This window comes from Platalea leucorodia (assembly GCF_965183815.1).
Source record: "Platalea leucorodia genome assembly, chromosome: 3".
NCBI classification, from domain to species: domain Eukaryota; kingdom Metazoa; phylum Chordata; class Aves; order Pelecaniformes; family Threskiornithidae; genus Platalea; species Platalea leucorodia.
The window spans coordinates 55719534-55744942 of NC_138825.1; the positions used below are offsets into that span (position 1 = coordinate 55719534).

The 25409-nt window shown below is 42.8% G+C and overlaps 1 protein-coding gene across 2 annotated transcripts in view; it reads left to right on the forward strand.

Moving 5' to 3' along the window:
• SASH1 (SAM and SH3 domain containing 1) overlaps window positions 1-25409 on the forward strand; it is a 568627-nt gene that overhangs the window by 354015 nt on the left and 189203 nt on the right. The window lies entirely within an intron of this gene.

Here is a 25409-nt window from a genome sequence, read left to right on the forward strand (position 1 = left end):
CCAAACCGATCTATGATGATATGAAGATACGATGTGCTGGAAGAAATCTCTTGAAAGAGAAGTTAGCTCCATCATTGTCAAAGATGGTGCTGTTACAGTGATTTGGACAAAGAAATATGGCAACTCTGCTCCTGCAAACACTGAAAACTAAAATGATTTTTAAAACTATTCTAAGTACTGAGCCTTTAGTTTTATCTCAGTAAAATGGATTTCTTCTCTTAATAGAAAAGTCATTCTTTTTTTCCAGTGAATTAAGTCAGAGTTTCCAAAGTTGATATATATGCTCTTTTAACAAACTGAATGGGACTAACTTAATGGCAGGTTTTGGTAGGGCAGACAAGGTTAAAAGCATTAGTGGAGAGAGCAGAGACATAGGCTGTCTAGAGAATATCTGTTTGAACAGTTGAGACAGTTTTAGCAAGGAGAGTGTAGTTACAAACCCTCTTCTGTTTACTGTCTTTCTTCAGACAGTAAATCTACTAACCAGTTAGTACTTGTGATGCAAAGAAATTGGGGAGAGCGAAGAAGTGCTGATGGACTCATGAACCTATATTGGGAATATCAGAGGTGTAAAGGTGAATTGGCATAACGGTGGAAGAAAGAGCACAGCCCTACGGCGTGGTTCGGGTGGGCATGGGCTGGACTTGATGATTTCTCATGTTTTAACTCTTTCCTGTCCGTTGTCCCTCTGCTCCACTGCAGCAAAGGTAAAGAGGTCACAGGAAAAAAAAGTTATCTTCCAGTGATGTACATTGTAAGCAACTTTTTGTAGATTCCCTAATCTAGGAATGAAGCTGTTACTGTAATTCTTACTGTATTTGTGGAGTACCTGCAGGCCTGATTAAAAAATGAACAAATCAAAAAAAACCCTAAACTCCAAAAAAAGGTGTCTTAAATGGGTGGGGACTGTTAAACTGCTGGACGGGTGGTTATATGTATTTGAGAAATGCAAGTGTTACTTTAGGTAACAGCCTAGACCAGGGCATAGTGACAATGCATTGATACGCGGGGCCAGCTATCGAAAAACCCTAGACCCCCATTAAAATAGACACTTTTTTTGTTGTTATTAAAAAGTCATTGAAGTATGAAATGCAATGTTAGAAGAAAAATGAAAAAGGAAAATTAAAGAATTGCAAATAATTCTTCCATTTCAAACACTCTCCAATTAAATGCTTGTGTAATCTCTGCTAGTCATTAACTGAGATCAGCTAATGAAGAATGCACAAAACAGTTGGGCTGTAGCTCTGCTGTACAATCAGTCTGTGAATAAAATTGTTACCTGGTAGTAACGAAGCGTTATTGAAGCTGATTGATAGTAAAACTCCATCTGACTTTGATGGGAAAAGAGAGGAGCCAGGATCTCACTCTCCATCTTTAGCTAATGGAGAGACTTTTAACATCATTGAAAAGAGAAAGAAATTCTGCTTCAACTTTTCACTGAAACACCTCCAATAAATAGGATTATACATTTGTAAGCTCTTCTGATCTAAAATAAAATCAGTAGTCTAGCAAGTGCCTGCTCACACAACTGAGTGGTCTGATTGCAGAGGGTGAATGGTAACTCTGAAATGAAGGCAGCGTATGTAGAGTCAAATCATCCCTCTTTAATTTCTCTACACATATATTGGGAGAATTAGTGAAAAAACTTGTTCTCACTGCCAATGATATACTCATAAAAGTATCACAAATCACACAGAGTCCCACATACATTTAATGGCATGTTCCCAAATGACAGTAATCTTCTCCGCTTCTAACATGTTAAAATCTATGCACAAAATCAGGCTGTGGGTGAAAAGGAGCAAACATAGAAGTAACACTGGATGAAAAGGTGAAACGCTGAAGAACTAAACCAAGATGTTATTTTGGTCTTACAGTCTCTATGAGCAGTGAGAAGCACGAGGTCCTTTTTGATACTCCGCAAAACTTCAATACCTTGCGGGGGGTGGGGTGGTGGGGTGTTTTTTTGGGTTTTTTTTCCTCCCCTCAAAGCTTCAGGCTCTCTTGGAGATGTCACTCCTTCCTCCCTAATAAAGATTTGCGAGTCGTGCACATATTAACTCCAGGCTCAGCAATCCTAATTTATAGGCTTTGTAGCTGCATGCAAAAATGCGGTAGAGCTCCCAGCTGGCAGGCTGTCCGGCTGCCCTCTGGGACAGCCCCTTGGACGGCGCTCGTGCTGGGCTCCTTCCAGCAGCTTTAGTCACCCCTTGCTAAACCTGCTAACAAGGATCTGTTGCCCATCTTTGTGTGGAGGGTGTAGTGGCAGCAGCAACAGCCTGTTAGTTTTAAGCTTGTTTACTCCTTTTTGGCAACTCCTTCCCCAATTCAAAGGGGCATCCGAGAGGTCGTAGTTGCAGCCCTTCTGCTTCTCTTCCCCGCTGCAGGCACGTTCATTCTCTGTTCACCTTGCTGTAACGAGGTGAATCTTTTAATCTGCCAGTTCAAAGGCAAAACCAGCGGAAGGGTGTTCAAAAGCAATAATTACTTTGCATTTCTCTATAATGTCATCATCTTGAAAATTGTATTCATCAGTGAACCTCTGTGAGAAAGTCAAGAACATCTGGTCCTGCAAAAACAAATATTAGGTGAACGTCTACTTTGACCATTGTTCACCATGAAAAATGACTTTCCATCATAAGAAGATGATATTTACTTGGCATTGCTCTGTATCCACAAATCTCAGCTTCTTTTACTCTTGCCAAAATAGTTTTTATTCTGAAAAGAAAATGTCAGAGAGTCGAGAACTTTAAGACTTTTGTCTAAAGTTGTTGCTGTTATGTGGAAGATGCATGAACGTTATAATGATGGGGAGAAATGTAAAAACCTTAAAATAAACTTTTTTTGGAACTGGAATGATCCAATGAAATGAGTAGAATTACTGTAGTATAAATCATGGTTTGGCCCAAAGTCTGAGTATTTCTGCAGTTTTTGGTAATTCCATGTAAGGCCCTTGTAATTTTGTCAGCGTGCAGCCTGTGCAGTCCCTGTGGCCATTTTCTTCAGGTTAGCCCTAGTCACGCTTGTTGCCGTTATTTTCTAAATGTGCTGAGTGGTGGCAGGATTTTTCTTCTCCTGTGAAGAAACCCAGAAACAGGAAAAAGGATCCCATAATGCTTCCTTAAACTGGACTGTCAACAAACCTGACTAGTTTCCAGAGAAAGCAAATATTCACTTATGTTTTCATAGCACGGAAACCATCATCTCAAACCAGGAACAGTGCCAGCAAACTCTGATCCCTGAATAAGCAGTTTACTTGCTCAGACTCTTGGGCTGTATGGGAATCGGCACTTTTCTCCCCTACAAATACCTCTGTTACTTGAGATAAGTAGTCCAAGTGTTGCACATATTCATGATCAAGGGTTCATACTTTGAATTTCAGTTGAGAGAGTTATTGCATGTAAAACCTGATACCTTCCTTTCACTCAGCCTTTGCTAGCTATTTAGAGTTGGTTAATAACAAGTCGCAACTATACGAGTAAGTGAATTTTCCATATGTTTGTATGGGATTAGATGGGATCAAATCTGATGGGATTGGATCAAATTTGCTCTTTGATACATTCGGTGTGCCTAATTTGGGAAGTTGAAGTTTCTGGGCAGGCCCAGCACTGCTTTGAAAGCTGCTGACTGGGAAGCTGTCAAAACCTAGGTCATAACCTAAACGCTAGTGTCAGTACAACACCCAGATTTAAGTTTCTTCAGCTCTAGCTTGGGCTGCTTCTAAAATGATGAAGAAAGATGCTGAACAGTCTCAGGCGTGAGGTCTGGGGGTATGTGTTCGGTCTCTTGCCTCCAAAGCAGCAGGAACAAGTGGAAGTGTCAGGAGGTCACCTGGCTGAGACCCTGTCGTGAGCTTGTGGCACAGCTTGGCACGGGCTGCTGTGGTTGAGGCTGCGTTGGACCAGTGCCAGGCAGGAAGAGAAGTCGTCGGGGGTGCGTTTCATCAAGTGTGCTGTTAATAAGCTGTGTGCCCGCTCCTCGTTGGTACTGTGTGGTTTCTTCTTTTTTTTTTTTTTTTTTTTTTTTGGGCAGTTTGCTTAGTTTCTTTATTGGCATTCTGAAATTCTCCAAGGAAAACTGAAAAGCTTTAATAGGTAATAAAATGAAGCCTTTTACAACAACTATAGTGAAAAAATGACGTTAATTTCTCAAACTATGTGGTGCTGGGGGTTTTCTGTAGTATTTGTGTGTGCGTGTGTCTTTTTATTTCTTTTAGTATTTTTATATTATTATTTCTTAAGCAATATCAGTATTCTGAGAGAGAGAGAATACTGATTGCAAAAGTGGGAGCGCAGACAAGTCGGGTATTCTGAAACAAATCTCTGGAACTGGGAAGTCCAGGGTTGCAGGTTGTTCCTGCTATGGGTGAAGGCACTGTAAGCACTCACAGACTTCACAAAGGTGCGGAGACATCTGGGGTGATTTTCTCCTGGAAAAGAGTCAGAATTAGCGCTCTCAGTGCTTGCCTGCAGGGAAAACTTGCCAATGTAATTAAACTGCTCTAGTTACACAGGTATAACTCCTTCGGTCACTCTTGTTTCAGGAGGAGTGCCCGGGCAGGGAGTTTATACCAGAGTAACTGCGGCAATGTGCTGCCGTACAAGTACAGCGAGGCCATTTGCCAGCTGGTGCGTGCCAGGTGGCTGCCATCTGAGATGCTCAGGACAGCATTGCTCATGGTGAAAAAAATTGCCGAGCTGTGCCAGGGCCTTAGGCAGGACACACATTCCCATCAACGCCCTGAAAATAAACATTTTAAGTCATAAGTCAAATCATTTCCCTATGTATATAAGCTCCAGCTGCCTTTGAAAACCTCCTATCACAGCTTTCTTTCACAGTTCAATTTGACAAAAAGATGAGTTTAACTGTTAATATTCAGCAGGCTTCTGATGTTTGATCCTTAACTCAGCTTCTCACCACCCCACTTCCCTACCGCCCCTCTTTTTCTCCACCCTGCCTGTGGCTGCAAAGTGATTCCTGACTGAGGGAAAGGCTGGGAAAGGGATGAGGTGACTCGCTGGAAGCGTGGGTGACCTGGCTCCAAGTCCTTGCTTTACTGCAGACTTTCTGCATGGTCTTGGGTAAGACAGTCCCTCTGCGGTCTGATTTGCGCCCTGCGGAGGTGGGGAGCAGCACGTCCGCGACTCCGGGAAGAGTTGCGAGTTGTGATAACCGCGGCAGAAGATGAGTTGCACAGGTTGTGCAGGCTGAGAGGTCGGGTCAGTATCTCAGCTGCATCGCGTTTCCCGGGAGATAGGGACTGAAAAGTTGTTTGCTCCCCAGCCAGGCTGCTTTTCTGGAGCAAATCCACTTTGCCCTCCCTCCTCTTCCCTTGCTGAGCAGTCTTCCAGAGCCCGAACTGCCCAAACCAGGTTTCTGTTTGTATTAATGCACTAAAACGTACCTTTCTGCAAAGGGATAAATCCTCTTGTGACTTCTGATTATTACAACCTGAAGAAATAACTGATTTTAAAGCAGGAAGTTTCATGACACTTCTCAGGTCATTTGTCTTACCAAGATTTGGCTGGAGAAAGACCAGCCTCGTTCAGAGAGAGATGTTCTAAGGAAGTTGACTTTTCAATGTACAAGATACCACAGTTCATTATGGGACAGGCTCTGCTGTTACTGTCAATGTTTCCCAACAACAGGTTCAGAAAAACTGGCAGCACTGGATGTTAATGTTGGAGACCGAAAAAGAGAAGAAGAAAAAGAAAAAAAGGGAGGGGGCAGAAACCATTAAATCTGAGCTAAAGCTAGGTTGCTCTTCATCTCTTCATCATCCACATGCAGCCTCCCATGCTTTGCCTTGTCTGGACTGGAGTTATTTATCTGATTAGTGGTTTTTTCAGGGTGTTCCTGAAATGCTGAGTATTTTGCGTGTGTTCATCAGCTTGCATAATTTGCTCCTACTTGTTTTACACCAATCTCTCTGAGGGGGAAGAAAGCGCATCTCTTATGTGGGAACTCTGTTATACAGGTGTTAAAAGCAGCTGTTTGAATCCTACTCTCCAATCTTTTCTGTACTTCATTTCAAATGGGACAATTCAGATTGTGAGTTTAGCTCAAGGATATACAGTGAGGGTAATCAAACGTCTTTATATAGCCTCAAATTTGTGTCATAAAGAACTGCAAAAAAGGCATCCAAATGCAACATTGAAAGTTAGATGGCAATTTATTTCTACAGTGTAATCTGGCAGTCATTCCCCTGGCCTACAACAGGCTTGGAAGCGCTCCGCTGTGGTTTGCGCACTCTAGAGAGACCCACGTGAACGTAAATACACGCCGATGTTAAACGTACCTTCTGTGTTTCAGAATTTGCGTTTACTTGTGTAACTGTAGGCATACAATATCCCTGACATAAAAATGAAGGGATAGGCTAATATTTTATCTATAGTCATCTGTGTTCCTTCTTCCAGCCACACGGCTTTTTCAGCGTTCGATGTCTGGCGATGGCAGAGACGAGCCGCAGCTTTTTAACAGTAAATGGACTGCGCTACCTGTCGGGCCGGGTCCTTGGTCAGATACCGGACGGGGTGATGGAGATGTGCTCAGTGGGTAGGAACTGCCGGCTCCAGTCCCTTTCCTTACCCAGGCTTTGGCCAGCCTCCCCTCCCTCCCCAGGTTAGCGAGCACTCGGCTGAAATTCACCCACTTCTGTTTGCTCTGAAAGCTGTCTCTGGTTGCGTATCCCTTTCTTTTTTTTTATTCTCACTCTGCAGAGAATTATTTTCAGCAGGAATAGTTCATTCAGCGTGCAAAGCAAAACAGTGCTGTGTCCTTTCAGATCAGTGACGGATCTGCGTTGCTTTTTTGCGAGGAGGCAACACGGGGTGGCAAAGTCAGACCGGGCCTCCAGTCCAATAGGCGCTATTCAACTGCGCGTAAAATCCGAGACGCTTTGGCAATCGTAGCTCCTTAGGGGGAAGCGCGCGATATATCCAGCGCTGCGTAGGACTGGTCCCTGTGCAATGCCATCGGTGATGGAGCGGGCTTGCTTGGTCTCTGTGTTGGGCTAAGCAGCGACAGTGGGGTCGTTTTGTTCAAAACTTGCTTTGCTATATATAAAAAACAAAACAAACAAACAAACAAACAAAAACCCCAAATGTGGTGTTTCTACAGCCATTTCGGGTGTAAATACTTATCTTTCAGACCAGGGGTAAGTTTTGTAGCAAGTTTTACCCAAACACGCCCGCTGCGGAAATGACAGCGTATCCCCACTCCGCTGCCCCTGTCGCTTTGGGGTGGGGTTTATCCCGTCACCGCCGCCCGAAAACCTCCTTCCTGCGCCGCGCCCCGGGCACCGCTCGGCAGGGGCGGCCGCGCCCCGCCCGCTCCCGCGCCCCGCCCGCCCCGGCCCCGCCCCCTGCCCCGCCCGCCGCCCCGCCCGCCGCCGGGCCGCTTCGCGCGCGCGGGCTGACACCTAGCGGCCGGCGGCGGAGCGGGGAGCGGGAGCGGGAGTGGGGAGCGGCGCTGGCCCAGGTGCCCGCCCCGCGGTCGGGCGCCGCTGGGTTTCGCTCTGCCGGGGCCGGGGTATCCGTACCGCTGGCGGTTGTGGCACACCTCGTCACTTTATTATTAAAAAAAAAAAATTTAAAAAAGTAAAAATCCAAACAGATAAAAAAAAAACCCAAACCCCAACCCAATTCCCTCTCCCCCCCCCCAAAAAAAAAAGAAAAGGGGAAAAAAAAAAGAAAAGCTCCAAAATGCCCCTTGGGATTAAACGGTAGGGCTTTGGGGCTGTGGCTGGGTTGGAGGTCTCCGTGATGAATTGCCCGGGGAGGGCAAAGCCCGCCGAGCGCCCAGTGCTCCGCCGGCACGGGGGTCCCCGGGCAGGCGCGCGTGGTGGCTTGGGTCGGGCACAGCCCCCCTTGCAGCAGTCGGGGGGCTGGGGGGGCGGGGGGCTGTCTGGGCCGCCCAGAGCAGCCGGCTGCCCACTGTGGGGTGGCATCAGGGGCTTTTGAGGGGTCTCACAGTACCAGTAACGGGGGAGAAATCAACTTCTGTATTTCAAAAGAAGTAAGTATTTGCTGAAGGAATACCACCTGTCTGCCGAAAAAGTCTATGCCAAACAGCCTTTCCCCCCCCGCCCCACCCAAAACCCCAGCAAAACAAAGGAAAAAGGAAGAAAACCATAGGATAACTTAACTTAAACAGGCCAAAGAAGAAGGGAAGCAATGGTTTGCTTAGGTACGAGATCCCAGCTTAAACGCAATGTAGAAGAAAGAGCTGATATTTTGTCCTGACTTAATAATCATAATTTTACTTGCAATTTTTTCTCTAAAAATGAAATACTTCTGATAAGGAGGATGATATGGCTTAAATAATTTAGCCATTCAAACTGTTCTTTCAAATTATCTGGTATCTATTCATTGAAATGAAGTTATGCCTTTGGCTTTTTCCAAGGTCTAGGTTTGAAACTATGATTTATTTGCCATTTACAGCCACTTCATATCCAAGATCACTACTGTAAGGTTGCTAGTATTTGCATTGTATTTTGCTATTAAGCATTGCAAGATCAGTAGTCTGTTTATAGCACAGAAAAGTTGTTTCATTGTGTGCTTTCCTGCTATGCCACACCACCTTTCTGAAATCAATGGAACCGAGCACATTGGAAGAGAGAGAAAATTTGTTGTTTGTGATATTCTGGACAAAAATAGATGAGGCAACTGAGTCCATTGTGTTTTATGGCAGAGAACTGTGGATATAAGCAAAACGCTGAAGGATCCATTGGTGCTAAGAGATTTTGATTTCCCCATTGCTAATGCCATTTTAAAAACCAGTTTTATTTACCTTATTATAGAATCATAGAATTGTTAAGGTTGGAAAAGACCCTTAAGATCATCAAGTCCAACCGTTAACCTATCGCTGCCAAGTCCACCACTAAACCATGTCCCTAAGCACCACGTCTACCCGCCTTTTAAATACCTCCAGGGATGGAGACTCAACCACTTCCCTGGGCAGCCTGTTCCAATGCTTGACCACCCTTTTGGTGAAGAAGTTTTTCCTAATATCCAACCTAAACCTCCCCTGGTGCAGCTTGAGGCCGTTTCCTCTCATCCTAACATCTCGTCGTAGGCATCAGACTTTATGTGTCACTTCTCTGCAACCCTGAGTACTTAAAACTTGATGATATTCATCATGAAAACTGAGCTTCTCATAAATAACATGATTCCAGGAGCTGAAGCTTTAAAAAGAAACCTATGGTTATATACCTTTGAGAAAGCTCCAAGTTATGAAAATTATGTTAATTAATTGACAGTAATTGGGGGGTTTGGGGGTTTGTGTGCCATTTTTAGTTATCAAAACATCTGTGGATATTATATATAGATAATCAGGAATGAGACTGACCAACAGTACTGCTAAATATTGTTCTATTAAAGCTACATGATGGGGAGGGATGGGGAGGCAACCACATCTTGCTAAGAGCCAGGTTGGGACTATAGTGACTCCTAGCCTTGGACAGTTTTTTCCCATCAACTATGAAAGCCTGACTTATCCTCTATATAATACTGTCAAGGAGCTTGATAAATATCTTGCTGATTATTTATATACTTTATATAATTCTGGCTTATTTTTGACAGGTAATCATATTAGTCTTCGCTGTAATCTAGCTTGTGCTATAAATGTTTTTCCCATGCTCTCACGTTGCTACATTAAGTTGAACACAGGGACTGCCTGCCATAGATGGAGAGAAAACAGTGCTGCACAAGAAAACGATGTTTAAAAATCTCTGTTTGCAAGTCTAAACAGGAGAGAGGAAGAGCATTATTTACTGTTGTTTACTGGAGGACTTCATACAAGAACAAATCAACTTCTTTTTGTTTCCAGTCAAGATCTGTTGACTGAAAACTACTTTAGCTTCTAGGATTTAGAATAGTAACTCTAATAATTGGTAGCAGCCTCCTATTAATGGGTAAGAAAGTTGTGTAGGAAGCCAGCAACATGAACAACATCATTTATAGAGCCGCTGTAAAGTTCAGAGTAAGATGACTTTTTCCTCTCTCTTTCTGTCTTTTTAGGTAAATGAGATGGTAACTTTTTTTAAAATCAGTGTCAACTTTCACTGCGTTGTTTCCAAAAAACACATAATGTTCATATTTGGTTAGGCCTGACTGAACAAAGAGCATCAGTGGCTTTGTGTCCTACCTTCCAGCACAGGCAAATTGTAGGATAATAATAATAATGTGCTGTATGGGAAAGTCATGTAAGCACAAACCCACTTTTCACAGAGATTTCTGGTATCACTCCTGCAGAGGCAGCAGAGCTGCCGAATGGTTTTCTCTTCCCCCTCCGGAGTGGCAGAGCTCTGTGCACATTGTCTGTAACATACAGCACAGCATATATAGTCAACAACCTAAGTACACAAAACCTAGGTCAGATGAAAGTAAGGCAGCTAGGGGACATCAAACACTTCCAAGAGCAGGTGGGTTTGTTTTGTTTTGATTTGGTTTGGTCTTTAACTAAGCTTAAAATTGCAGTCGTCAGTCTATCTAAGCTGGTGAGCTCTGCTAAGGAAGAAATACTGAGCCACTTCCTTGGAAAGTAGCTAAAAATACATCTTTTAAAAACAGTGAATATTTTATTGTGCGCTCCTTCATTCCACGCTAAACCCTTGCTTTACTTGTGTTGGTGTCCAAGTGTCATGATCTGTGCATGGGATGTGTGTGTGCAGATAAACGTCTTGAGTTAGACTGGCTCCAGATGGAGAGCAACGCCATCTGCTACCTCTAACTCGCAGCCCCAAAGACCAGAGATCTGATCCAGGGGAATGCCTTTGTGCTCCTCTGCTTGCAATATTTCTTAAATGTTTCTCACACCTCCCATAGGAGTTGATCTTGATGTCCCAGCTTCGTTTCAGCAGTGAAAGGACACCTGCTACTGCAAATTTTTTATTCATAGCAGGGTTTTCTGCTACAGGATCTATAAAGAGGAAAAGAGCAATGGGAACTCTTCCTGTCAGCACCCTGATTTCAAAAGGCAGCATTGTTCCTGCAAGGAAGAGGAAGGAGAGGGAAAAAAAAAAAAAGTGTAAATAGTTAGAAAACTAAAAGCAGCATTTCCTCGCTCCTCCATTTTGGCAGAAGTATCTGGGCACATGACAAAGTTATGGTACCCGTTGATGCTGAAGACCTGCGTAGGGGTTCCCAGAGGGTGAAGATGCTGACCTCTGCTTTGAATTCCCAAACCTGCCGTGAACTTTACTGTCGCTGCTTAGTGTCCCAACCCCTCTGAAATCTTCCTGCTCTTTCAGTGTTTTAAATGAATGAAAATGAGGACTGAAGAAAATGCAGTAAAGGGGTGATAAAGCTTTTCCTAGTTAAATTTTGTCCTGATCCTTACAAATCTCTGTAGCATAACAAGCAAGGGCAAATGGTAGAATTTAAAGTTCCCTTAGCACAGCTATGTGCAGATCTACTGATTTACTATACAGTTTGTATTTGGAGTTACCATTAGGGATTAGAGACCTTCCTGCCCCATTTTCTCTTTATTTTATCAATTACCAGAGTCCTTTCTGTTGTATCCTCATGTACTGCTCTATAGTAAACAGGAAGAAGAATTCCCCTCACCCCTCAGACTTTGTAGTTAGAAATGTTACCATTTCATGTAATGAGAATCTCAGCTGTAAAATTGAATCCAATATGGAGAGTTTACTTAGAGTTCAGAACTGTAGGATTTTATGATCAAAACTCTCTTGGTATTTCACGACCCAAAGGGGATTTTGGAGTACGAAAAGGAGATCATGTACACAGATAACAGTGGCGATTTACAGCAGGCTTGTGTTTGACCGCTTACCTTTGTCACAAACAACGCAAAACAACTATTTTTAAGGATCTTCTAACATGGTACATAGTGAGCATACCATAATATTGAATATCCAAGGTCTAGAACCACCATTGCTGCTCATGCCCCTACTACACTTCTAGCTCCTCTCTTATATTTTAACTTGATGAATCTGATCCAAATTCCATTGGCATTAATGAAGAACGCTCATTGACTTCAATAATCTTTGAATTGCATCTAGTATCAACTACATTAGCATAATCAACTGAGAGGCAATTGTTATGGATGCATTATTTAGCACTGATTGGGGAGGTGCCATCAGCTCCCAGTGTCAGCTGGTGTTAGATGTTATTTTATAAGGGCTCGATTATTAAATTACTATTGCAGGTTATGAATCCTTCAGTTCTGCTTTCACTTCTTACTGTGCAATATTCTGTGTTTACGTTATAGTTCCCCTAAAGCGTACATTGGAAGAGTTCAGCCACTTTATATAATTTCCAAACCTGTAATCTCTTCTTCTACAAAGTGGCATTTCTTACAAACCTGAGTGAAGTGGAGGCCACAATGTTCCTCACGTTCCTCTCTGCATCACGTCGTAAGATGCATCCTGCATAGCTGCAGATAAGGCTGACAGCACTCATTTGCGCATTAAGTGGGAGAAGGAGTATGCCAGGTTTCTGATGCTGCTAATTCGAGCCAGGCTCTTGGTACACAGTGCTCCTTAGCTTGAAAGTTGCTGAAGGCCATTAAGACAATATCAAACTACCGATGCCGCATCCTGGAATACAGCTTCACCAAGCCCTGTTTGAGGGGTATGTGCAGCAGTCATGAAATGGGCAGTTGCAAGTAGGAAGCAAGATGCTGGCAGGTCACACGCGTATGGCAAAGCTGTCACCCGGTTGTTTTTAGTGATAATGTTAGGTGTTGCCCTGTCCACTAGAGGCTCTGCCTGTGCCCAGGACGCGAGCATGGTTGGGTTGGTACATGCAATAACGTGTGTTTTTAAGTTTTTTAAAATTGGTATTCAGCTTGACTGTATCTAGAAGTATTCATGGTGCCAGTTGCCACCAGTTTAAAAGCCATACTTGATCACAACTTGAGTGAGCAAGTCCAGAGGCCACAGTGGTGTAGGAATAGGAGACAGGATATTTTCTACAGTAATAATCTCAGTTTTGTTAATACTGGCGGAGCAGTTAAAAATAGTTTTGTTGGTGATCAGGTTTTTTTTCCAAAGAGCTGCAGGAGACGTAGACCTCTGCTGCAAGTTAGCTGCTTGCTTTCCAAGAGCATGTAATTTGCTTTTAGTGAAGTCCAAAATTATTAACTGTCATATTAGCCAATGCATATACTTGTGTCAGCAGTTAGAAGAATTTCACTTTAGATCCTAACGTTCAGGCTGATGGACTTCTGTGCCAGTGTAAGACTTCATCAGTCAATAAAAGTTGATCTGCAACCTTATTTCATGCTGCAAAAGCCAGACCTTACCCAGTAAACCGGAAGTGAAATCTTCCTTTGCCGTGTCAGATTGGCGTGAAGATGCTGAAGAAGAGCGTGCTTTAAATTTGGGGACAGACACACACGTGCACATCATGTTTGGCACAGTAGTGTCACAGTGGGCTGTCCTAATCGCCCACAGGATAAGGGAAATCCGCAGCATTACACCAGTATGTAGAGACGACCCCTCACTGGGGGGAACTGCTGTGCTTCCACAGCTGAGAGAGAAGAGATGGCCCATTAGGATGTGACTGTGGTACCGAGGTCTGCTTCAGAAACAGGTCATTAAAACCAGAATCTATTTGTGATTGCTACAGAAAACAAGCCTTGGAAATCTTTCTCACAAGTCAAAGCATGTACAGTGTGCTGAAGCACTAAGGAATAATATTTACAAGACATTAGTACAAGTGCGTGGTTTTAACATGGAGCTATTTACATACGTATTGAAATTAAAAGATAAAGTTGGACGGGGGTCTGCCTGGTACAGGCAGAAGCATGGAGCTAGATGATGGACATGTTCAGAACATGTCTTCTGGGGGGATCAATATAAAAGAACTTCAGGAAGGGTACATAAAGGTGATTTACTTTTCACTTTTTTCTGGCTTACTGCAGAAAAATGTAATTGAACTTCAACTGGTCTCTGAATTATTTGGCCTTCTGTTAAGGCAGCAGAGAAAGATCTTTGATAGATGTTTATTATGATCCTGATGGAAGATTTTATGCTGTGTAGCACAAGAATCAAGGGAGAAAAAAGAAAAAAAATAGGCTTTTAAAGTTGGTTTCTACTGTGTGCCATTTCACCTCTGTGGTTTTCCTTGCCATCTCTATCCCAAGTTCCTGCTTGTAGGATCCCGTAACACACAAGCTGCCATCACTCCCCCTTTGCTCTTCTTTTTCACCCTCCCCCTCCAAATATTAGTTTGAAACCAAGAAGTGAGTCACTTAGAATTTTCACCACAGTTTTTCACCACAGTATTTCTGTCAAAATTGTTTTCTAGTTTCTGAAATAACTAATCTAAGATGAGGTAATTTTCCGTGTAAATTAAATGTCATAGCACAAATTCAAATGCTCCTCAAAATAAAATGCTTAAGGAAAATCAAATAGTATTATCATGGTAAAGTAACTGATCTACAAAAATTCCTTAGAGCTTATGGTGGAGCTCAGCGGCGGGACATATTTCCAACCCACTGGGTTCAATGTACATGGTTCAAAACAACAGATAAAGTATTGGAGACATCCTGGTTGTAACTGGAAAGCCCAGAGGGTTAAGGATCCTTTGCAATAGGACAAAGATGTCTGTGTTCCACAAAATGCCAGAAGAATTGTATTCATTTGCCAAGTTGCAAATATATAACGGAATAAAGCAGGAAAAACAGACATGCCAATAAGGAACAGTTTGCTAGCTTTTGCAAATCAAAGAGCTTGAAAAGCAGTAATAATAGATTTATTGCTGATCAACATCCTTTGTAATTATTTATTTCTGGACAGATACAGGATGATCAGCATCCTGTTTTATTTCATTTTGTTTGTATAAGTAGAACACTGAAGGGATTAACAGGGAATAACTGCTGATTAAAGGTGCATCTAAATTTATCCCATGTTGTTTGGGGATGGCATAGACTCAGGAAATCTGAAATCAGATCATTGGATTGTAAGTGTGTTGATCGGTGTGTTAAATAGCACAAGTCTATGCCAGGCCAAAGTGTGCAGTCAGAGTCCGGTAAGGATGTTTTACTAGCCTGGGCAACTCTATTGCATGAAGACATGGTATTTTTATTCTCCATTTCATTTGTCCCACAATTAAATGCTGTTTGAAAGTGCGTAAGTGGTTCGGGCTATAATAGTGTAGATATTACACTACTATATATATTATATTATTAGGTATTTTATATATATACGTAGAGTTTCCTAAGCTGTAAGAAGGCGGAAGGCTTTTCCTACGTTTTAAATGATTTAACAGGGCGATGGCATTACTAACATCTTACCCAGCAGAAAACCAGCGGGTAGATGTTTCACACCCTAGCTGTTGAGGGGTCACTCTGCCCGTCAGCCCGAACCGCCCCCCGCTGCTCCAGCGGCCCGGCCCCAGCAGCAGCTGCCCGGGCTCCCCAGGGAACCGCTCCCCCTTCCATCCACCTGGTGACTTGGTTTTGCCTGTCCACTTCTCCTAGTTACAAGAAGAGCCCACAAGCACAGCAAGGGTGTCAGAGGAAGTTGTTAAAGATAGCAGCTTGGCAGAAAGTGTAAGCTTTTACATATTAAAACTTGGAGCTCTAGACAACATTCATCCAGATTGTCTCAGCAATCTCCAAGGCAGTAAGGGCTGCAGCACATGCAGTGATCCCAACTCATTAGGAAACATGAAGAAGTGTAGAGTGAATGCTACCTCAGACCTCAATGTGTCAGAAAAAGCAAAAGCTTGCAAAGAAAAAAGGGTTATCTGATAAATCTCTTGAGGGCTGGATGGTCATGTAAAGGTCGGCAACAGCATTTATTTGCTTGGAGTGATATTTTTAGTCTGGGACTTGAAAGATTTTGAACCTTCACAAGGTTTACCTGTGAAAGCAGCTGACCAAAAGTTTTAAAGTTAGGCGGATGAAATAAATGACAAATCTTGCCCTGGAGTCTCCCAGCGAACAGACGGTCATTAGGTCATATTTCCCCCCTTTTCAATCTACCGCAGAGTTGTTACTAAACTCCTCAGCCTCTCTTCTCAGGGCACAACCAGGACTGCGTGTCTGTGGAAAATAAGACGCAGTGTTTAGGTTGCCCCTGGATCTTGTTATCCCCATTTCTCAAAAAATGCCCTGCAAATTCTTCTGTCCTTTTCTTGGAGTTTAGGGGGCTTTTTTAATTGTTAGAAGTGACAATTATAAGCGCATTTAAATACGTTTTTATAACTTCTTCCTAGCACAACAGTTGTGTATTAATCTAGTAATGCATTGTGGCAGCTGTTTTTAACATGTGGATTATGATGAACTTTATGATATTTATATACGTAGCAAGCAGGAATCTACAGTTATGTTCCATACACAGAATGTAACTTCATACGCCTTAGGGACTTACACTTCAGAGACTTTTAAATGCAAGCCTCTGGCTTGAAGCTATCTTTCTCTTGGCTGCACATAGCACCCAGTAAAAGTTTGTGTCTGGCACGTCATTTTTGAGGTGTGGCAGAGTTATAAATGGTAATACGAGTTGAAGTTTTACAAATGGTTATGTTAGAGACTTATGAATCCTTGAGTTCCTTTATTATATGTTGTGCAAGCATTCAGTTAGCTGAGGCATACTTCGCTTTTGAATCATAAGGAAAATGCCACTACCCAGCTTGCTTGCAAACTCGTTTGCTTAGAAGCCTCATTGCATCAGCGAAAACAACAGTGCGTGTTTAGAGTGCTCTGTGGAGCACAATGTTTCCTTTTCTTCGGTCACTAATTTAAATGATTGGAGTGATACTTTTGACAAGGAAGAAATAATTTCATTGTTATGGATCATTTTTCAAGTGAAGCTGAGTTTTGGAATAAGGTGATGGTGAGTAAACCATGTGAGCGGGGAAGGAGAGATTATTTTTGTTGCGAGTTTTATTCAGCAGTTTCTGAAAACTAAGATGGAAGTGATTTTGGTATTCTGAAGGCAGGGCTATATGGTTTTTATTAAGTGGAAAACATAACATATTGATTAAAGAAGGGGTGAGACAGTAACAGGCATGCTTGCTGACGTGTTCCATGGGAAACTGGAATGTGAATTCTCTTAATATCGAGATACAAATCTGATTCACAGTTAGTTCATCTGACTTCTTCTGAAAGGGAAACATGTCAGCTCATTAAATAGATGCATTTTGTCTAAGCAGCTGCTTTTAACATAACAGTAACCTAGATTTTCAAAATCATTTGTGGTATTGCTATCAAGATATTTAAAGAGATTGTTTTATTAACTTTAAAAAAGGGAAAAATAAAATCAAAACTTAATTTTATTTCAGATGGGTGAAAACTCTTTAAATGACTAATTATCATTGTTCTCTTTCTGGAAACTGCATTCTCTGTATTAACTGTATTCTGCATGTTCTGTAAGTAGCCATTTTCTTTTGTTTCTTTTTTCTCTTTTTTTGCCGTCAGAATACAAATAATACTTCAGTCATTGTATTATCAATTTTATCCAAGGAGAGAGGGTGGGTTTTTTAAAGTCCAAGTTTTGCCCATAAGAGTAAAGAGGCCAGACAAAATAGCTGGTTAAGTATAGGGAGGTAACCATATGCATAGCTGCAGGTTAGGACAAGTAAACTTTATTGTGCCTTCTCTTGTTGCTGATGGTAATCAGGATATTCTTGTTAGCCTGATGAAAAGAAAAAATCAACTGGAGGTTTTCTGAAGTAACTTAAGGAACACTTTTTTTTTTCTGAGGGAGAGAGGCAGTGTGATCTAGCTGGTAAAGCGTATAATCAGTGCGTCTGGCTTATCGTCTCAGGCACCGCCACAGGCAACCTTAGGTGAGTTTGAGGAAGCCACTGTACAACCAATTTTACTACACTTGCAAAGTGAATTGTACTTTATGCATGTGGTAAGGTACACCCACCCACCCCACCCCCCCCCAATCTTTCGGTTTCCATATTTTTACAATGTCGGTAATTTTTGTCTCCTTCACAGGGCTGCTATGATTCTTACTCATTTGATGTGTTTAGTCTTTGATGACACCATTTCAGCCATCTGTAGGTCTTTCCTCCATAGGCAGCAGTGCAGTTGGGAGAGAGTAATTAATATGAAACATGTTCAAATTTGTGAGGACTTATTTGTATTTCCATGTTTAAAAAAGGCAACTAAAGTAACCATTTGGCTGTCCAGCTGCTGAAAACACGGGAGTACATAAACAACCTGCATTTTAGACATGTAGGAGTCATGCTAATCTTTTTCCATATAATTTAGTTGAAGTTTGCAAGCTATGAAGTTCTTCATTTTGCTATCTTATATATATGATTTGTACAAACATCATTAGTCCGTGACAGCAGGAAAGTGGAAATTATCGTCCTGTTGAAGCTTTAGGCCGTGGTCCTGCAGTCTGGTTGTAAACCAAGAGTGCTGTAGGTAAAGACAACCTCTGTGGTTGTCTGAATATGTATATTGAGCAGGTTCCCACACGTGGAAGTTACCTTTGCACTTTAGTTATTTCAAGTGAGCTTGTGTCCGGTGACAAGTTTGGAAATGTTTCTCCTTCATGATTTGTATCTATGGGTCAGGTTTGAACTGTGACTCTCAACAAGGGCTGATGAATGGGGAAGGTCTCTGGACTTCCCTTCATGGCTGCCGGCATCCTGAGCCTGGGCATCACTCTTCTGGGCTCAGGAGTGCCCTGCCGTCCTTATCGTCTGCTGGAGCATTTCAATTGGGGTGCAGCTAGTCACCAACAAAATCTCTCAGTGAAGGGGGTTTTCTTCATATAAATGCAGAACTGCTGTGGCATGCCAGTTGGTGTCAATGCAGTGTTTGAAATGGGCTGAGAGAAGGAGTGTGTAAAAGAAGAACTGTTAATTGCCAGGTCATGGGCTTGTGGGGTCTGTCTAACCATAGGAATAGGATGTGCAAGGGTTTGCTATAGGCAAGTGCAGTGTCACTCTGCTAAGATTTTTGGGATGTAGTTCAAAAACTTGGCTCTGCAAAACTGTAAGTTAACTGTGTATGTTGTCAGCTTCACCATACAATGGAAAGAGTAATCACACTTTAATTAAAGTGCTTAAAGTAAAAAGATGAGCTAAAAAGTGCTTTAGTGATAACATAAATAGAAGCACTAGTAGGTTTTAAACATGAAGTTAAAGAACACTGAAGAAATCATGATTTAAAAAGAAAGGAACCCTTCTTCCGAATTCAACAGGTCTTCTGCAGTCTCAGGTGTAGAGGGGGGGAAATCTGATTTGTAAGCTCAGGCTCAGCAAGGGAGTGGGCTGCATCTTCTCCTTGTTCCAAAATGCTGCTCGTAGCCAGCTTCCCTTGCCAAGCAGAGGTCCCACCAGTTTTGAGAGGCCTGCTCTTGTCTACATACAGTCTGCCAACATCTGAAATGCTTTACCAATCACTGGCCAGGTGGACAGTTCAAATTCACGTGCGTGAAGAAACTGCTGATCCATTTGCATGGTATGCTACAGTCCTGCTGCTTTTGATGCAGTTAGGTAGTAGATAGCAAAAGATACTGAAATACATTCTATACGCAACTATTATGGAAAATCCCACACACACCCCGCCCCTAATTTTCACTCCCATTTTACTATCTCTATTTTTGTATTTCTTTTTCATTCCATCTGTGGAACTGAAAGCACTGTATCTGCTGCACACCTGCATTTGTTTTCTGTCAAGTCATCCAAATTCTGAAAATCCAAACCCAATATTTACAGGTAATCTGCTCATCTGGAAGCCAGTAATTTTTTTAGAATCAGGTTGAAGGCTATATGCTTCCCCAGAGAAAATACACATATATTGATGTGTTTATGCTTTGCAATAATAATATTTGTCCATGTGAGAAAGTGTGAAGTTTTTTTCTTCTGCCATGCCATATGGCTTATGACTATTTACAATCCAAACAATAACAGCTGCTGCTATGTAAAAGAATCCATTCCTCTGAGCTGGAGGTGCACTGAATAGCGAATGACAAAGTATATGTCCACAGATGTATTCCAAATATCCTCATCTACCACTCAACATCCTGTCTATCATTCTCTTCTTGGAAACTGTTGGAGCTTTTTCCTTATATGCTTAGCTAATGGGGAGAGCTTTGTCAGCTTGGTTTGGGAGTTTGGGAGCAGATAGAGAAGCTGTGTCCGATGATGGCTATCCAAATGGGAGAAGGGAAGGACATTCTGGTTGGGTGCTCAGCAGAATGAAAATGCAAATCATGCTCTTAACCCCTTTAAAAGAAAAATCAGTTGACTCTCTTAATCAATAAATTAGAAGTTTCTAGTTGGAAGAATAAATCAGGTAGTCTTTAGACCTTTAAAATGTGGGTCACTTCATGCCCTTCATTGATGGTAGGCTTAAAGTTTGAAATTCCATATTACAAAGATACATGTTGCATTTCTCAGCTAGTATCAGTCATTTTGGGCTCCTATCAGTTGCCTGTTTGAGCCTTTCTTTTTTCTACGATTTTCTGCTGGCTATTTTGATAATTCCTGAATTTTTGCATCAGACGTTGTAAGAGGTGACTTACCATTGTCAGTCATTCCTGTCTGAGGACAATTTCCAGATATTATACAATTGGGCTACATGCCTGGCCTTTACCTCTAGTGCTGATTGGAAATGGTATTTAAAGCATGTGCGTGCCTGTGAGCAGGTTCTCTCATATTTGCACCGAGTTGTTCATGTACCTGCTCTTTCCCAATAGGTTAGACAATTGGCACATTATATTTATCATGACTTATCTCACAAAAGCATATTCCAGGGAGGATGAAATGTTCAGGGCAGGTATTCCCTGGGCATATTCTTCCTGTCACACAATAATCTAACAATGCTCATTAGCAAAAAAGAATTGCAGGTTTCTTGCAGTTGACGCTTTATCTGCCATGAACCTTTGGTGGTAAATAAAACCCACTGGATTTCATCTGACTTCAGAGTGCATTGAAAGGTAGCTATGAATAGAAGTGATCACACTTTCTAACAACATTTACTGTTACATAGAACCATAGAATCATTTAGGTTGGAAAAGACCTTTAAGATCATCAAGTCCAACTGTTAACCTATCACTGCCAAGCCCACCACTAAACCATGTCCCTAAACAGCACATCTACACATCTTTTAAATACCCCAGGGATGGGGACTCCATCACTTCCCTAGGCAGCCTGTTCCAATGCTTGACAACCCTTTTGGTGAAGAAATTCTTCCTAATATCCAACCTGAACCTCCCCTGGCTCAACTTGAGGCCATTTCCTCTTATCCTATTGCTTGTTACTTGGGAGAAGAGACCGACCCCCACCTCGCTACAACCTCCTTTCAGGTAGTTGTAGAGAGTGATAAGGTCTCCCCTCAGCCTCCTCTTCTCCAGGCTAAACAACCCCAGCTCCCTCAGCTGCTCCTCATAAGACTTGTGCTCTAGAGCCTTCACCAGCTTTGTTGCCTGTCTTTGGACACGCTCCTGCACCTCGATGTTCTTCTTGTGGTGAGGGGCCCAAAACTGAACAGACTGTGGTATGCAAGGTGCTGCCTCAGCAGTGCCGAGTACAGGGGCACTATCACCTCCCTGGTCCTGCCTGCCACACTATTCTTGAGACAGGCCAGGATGCTATTGACCCTCTTGGCCACCTGGGCACACTGCCGGCTCATATTTAGCTGGGTATGCACCAACACCCCCAGGTCCTTCTCCACTGGGCAGCTCTCCAGCCACTCCTCCCCCAGCCTGTAGCGTTGCCTGGGGTTGTTGTGACCCAAGTGCAGGACCCGGCACTGAGCCTTGTTGAACCTCATACAGTTGGCCTCAGCCCATCGATCCAGCCTGTCCAGGTCCCTCTGTAGGGCCTTCCTTCCCTCAAGCACATCAACACTCCCGCCCAACTTGGTGTCGTCTGCAAACTTACTGAGGGTGCACTCGATCCCCTCATCCAGATCATCAATGAAGATATTGAACAGGACCGGCCCCAATACTGAGCCCTGGGGAACACCACTTGTGACCAGTCGCTAACTGGATTTAACTCCATGCACCACAACAATTTTGGACCCGGCCATCCAGCCAGTTTGTTACCCAGCGAAGTGTACACCTGTCCAAGCCGTGAGCAGCTGTTTTCTCCAGGAGAATGCTGTTACTGTGGAACCTTCTCACTGAAAAGCCTTAGAATTAGACCAGATTAATTCCTTGACAGCGTATAATGATTTCTATCATTTACATTTTAATTTTGTTGAAAGTATCTGTAGTACTCCTGTGCCACTTGGAATTTTTCGTGTCAGGGCTACAGCTACCATAGAAACACAGGGACTGAGAGGAACCTTCTGAGCCTTACTGGTAGTTAGGCTGGCAGCCCCAAACCTCACTGCTTCAACAACCCTTTAATTTGGATGCCTTTGTGGTCATCTTAGAGAGATGTTTTTAACTTTAGTTTTGTTCCCTCTGCTTGGTGTGAGCAGATCTCCATATCAGACTCCACTTTACTAAGGTCAACGGCCTCTGCTCCTCTCATCGTGTATGCTACATGCTTTGTTGCCATGATTATGCTGGCTGCTTACAATTTCTCTTTCATGACTCTGCAGCGACCAGAAGGGTTTTGAAGAAGGGACCCCACAGAAATGAATAGGTACTCGTGACTACTGAGAACGACCTTTAGGGCACATCCCGTTTGCCAGTTCAGCAAATAAATAAAGTGGGGCCAGGTAGATACGGGTCAAATCCCTTTATTGTAAAGCCCAAGCAATGCTGCTTATAGTTAATGAAAAATCTTCTTTATAAATCTAAGGGCTGTGATACGGCACCGTGTAGTTGTGATTCCATAATTCATGTGCTGAGTCAGCTCATTCCCACATGAAGGAAGGCGTTACTTGAGAACATGCTCCTCGGTGTGAATTTCATCACGCTTGCCAGAGATAAAATGGAATTACCAGAAATATTTGTATGAAAAGCCGTAAGTGCAGGCTTAATCTACATCAGTGCTACGGGAAAGAGCTTCTAACATATTCCTACCAGAAAAATGGTGATAGGTACCATCTCCTGCCCCATTTCTCTTTCACTAGAAGAGACAAATTACTTCAGCTTTCTTGAATCAATGCAGCTGTGCCTGGGTTAAACTTGGAACTGCATGAAGAGAAATCAATATAAAACAACTGACAACAAAAATGGCAGATGGGAAAAATCGCTCTGTATAAACGAAGTCTACGTTTTGTCATGGCCTTCGCATGCCAAAGCTGTTCTGTGAGCAGTAACAATGGGTTGCATAAACAAATCTAAGGGATTGATGGAATTTGATTTCATGCTTTGTTCTTTCTCGCTGTCTGCTATGTTGAGCAGAGAATCCATTTCAATACCCACTATGCAAAATTCTAGAAACAGCTGTGAGTATTTACTTCTAGGGTGCTGCCTAGGGATAGCTGGGCTTGTTGGCAACTCTGTGTTAGAGCAATCAGTGTCAAGAAATCACCTAGTGAATAAAATTGTTTTGCTGACCTGTGACATGATTTGATGTCATTAATACCAGATGTCGAAGCCTCTGCTCCTCCTCTAGTCCTGCTCTTAGTTCACACAACACTGAGATGAGAATTTGCTATTGAAAGCTGTCTCTGCTGCCTAAGCAGGGAACCCATGCACATCGTCTGTAGAGGAGAGCCGCTGTATTGGCTTAACTAAGGGAACATCCATACAGACGGTTTCTTGGTGTTGGCTTCAGAAAAACAGAAAGCGTATTGTCACACTGTCCAAATGCAGAGACTGAGTTTACACCCATCCCTTCCTGCTGCCCCGTGGCTTTGGAAACACTGTAGAAATTAATCGCAGAGGGTCTGTGCTTTGCTGTCAGCTTTGCAAGCCGGTGAATTTGAGTCTCTCCTGCACAGAGGCAGCCTCGCATAGTAAAATTGCTTAGCTTTGGGACTTCATAGGTGTTGTCTGCATTTTGGCTTCAGACCAACAAGCTAGAATCTAAGAGAGTAATCTCTCAAATCCCATGCACTTGCTTTAGCATAGCAAGTTAGAGCAAGAAGCTGTGTTTGGACAGCATCCCAGTGAGACAGCATGGAAAGTATGGAACCCATTAACGTCAGAAACCTGCACCTTGATGTGAATCCTAGTGCCCTGGAGTTGCTGAAGCACACCTCTCAGAAGTCTCCTCCTGGAAGTCAGGCTCGTTGATTTGCCCAGAGACCTTTGCCAGGACCCAAGTGAGTGATCTGAATGCGTTTACACAATAACCTTGCGAAAGCGCGTCCATTAGCATCAGGCAAGCACCTCCAATAGCGATTGTTCGTATGGTTTTTACCTGGCGTGCCAGAAAAGGTTGAGCAAGGGATGAGGTAAGAGGGAACTTGGGGAGGTCTTCTCTCCATCCTACTTAAAAGTAAAGAAGAAAGTCCTGCTCCTTCTATCTTCTGTCTGTAAGGGATCTTCTTTCCCATGTTTCCACAGGCTGATGATATGAGGACTCATTTTGTTGGAAAATACAAGGTAGGGGTAGCAAGATAATACAACAGCACAATCTTACAGGAATTAAAGTGCAAATCCTATGTCTTCCTCCTTCCCCCTCCAGAAATGCCCCATTTCTTAGCTCTGCCAAAGAGCAGGGATGCCAGAAAAAGCTCAGCAACACTGGGACTCTAAGATCCTCAGGGGAGCCTCAGGCCCCACTGTACCATTTGGAAAACCATTTTGGGCCATTCCCCCCAGCATGGCTGTCACTCCATCTCTCAAGAGCACAGAACAGTCAATCAGTGCCCCAGGCGAGGCTCTGACAGGCTGGGAGCTGTGCACGAGCAGAAGGGTTCGCAAGGCTTCAAGCATCTGCATGATCTGCTTTAACGCGGGCTATTTTAGATTTAAAGTGTGCTTGAACTGTCATCCTAGACTAATTCCTGCAACATGAATTGTACTTTGCAGTGCCATTGATCTTCTTATTTCTGCAATTTCATTCCTTTTATTGTGAGTTTTATCGGGGGGGGGGGGGGGGGGGGGGGGAACAACAACAAAAAAAACCACAAAAAAACCCAATTTACTGTTCACCACTTTCTGCTGTCACAGGATGAACTTACTTTTCGCAATACCTTGACTAAACCAGTGGTGCAGATCCCCTGTGAAAAACCTGCAGCTGTTACAAGAATTTCTAACATGTATCTTCAAAATCCATTTTTTGCCTCTTGATTTAAGAGTCTTCTAAGCCAATATTTCAAAAGGGGATGTTGCCTATTTTTTGATGTCTTGGGTTCAGTAGTTAGTGATAAATGAATCTCAAGAGAGAAAATAACTGAAGATGATGAATAGAAGAAAAATGTTCATTATTAGCTCAGGCAGAAAATAAATCCCTTTTTAGAAATTCAGAAAATTGATAATAGTGGATTTTTTTTTATAGATGATTACCCTCGTGACAAATCTATCACTTTGCCTTCTCAAACAAGTATGATATGTTTTGTCTTTTTTTCTTCTTGACAAGGGAATTCATGACATAATGTCACCCTGTTGGAAAATGTGTATG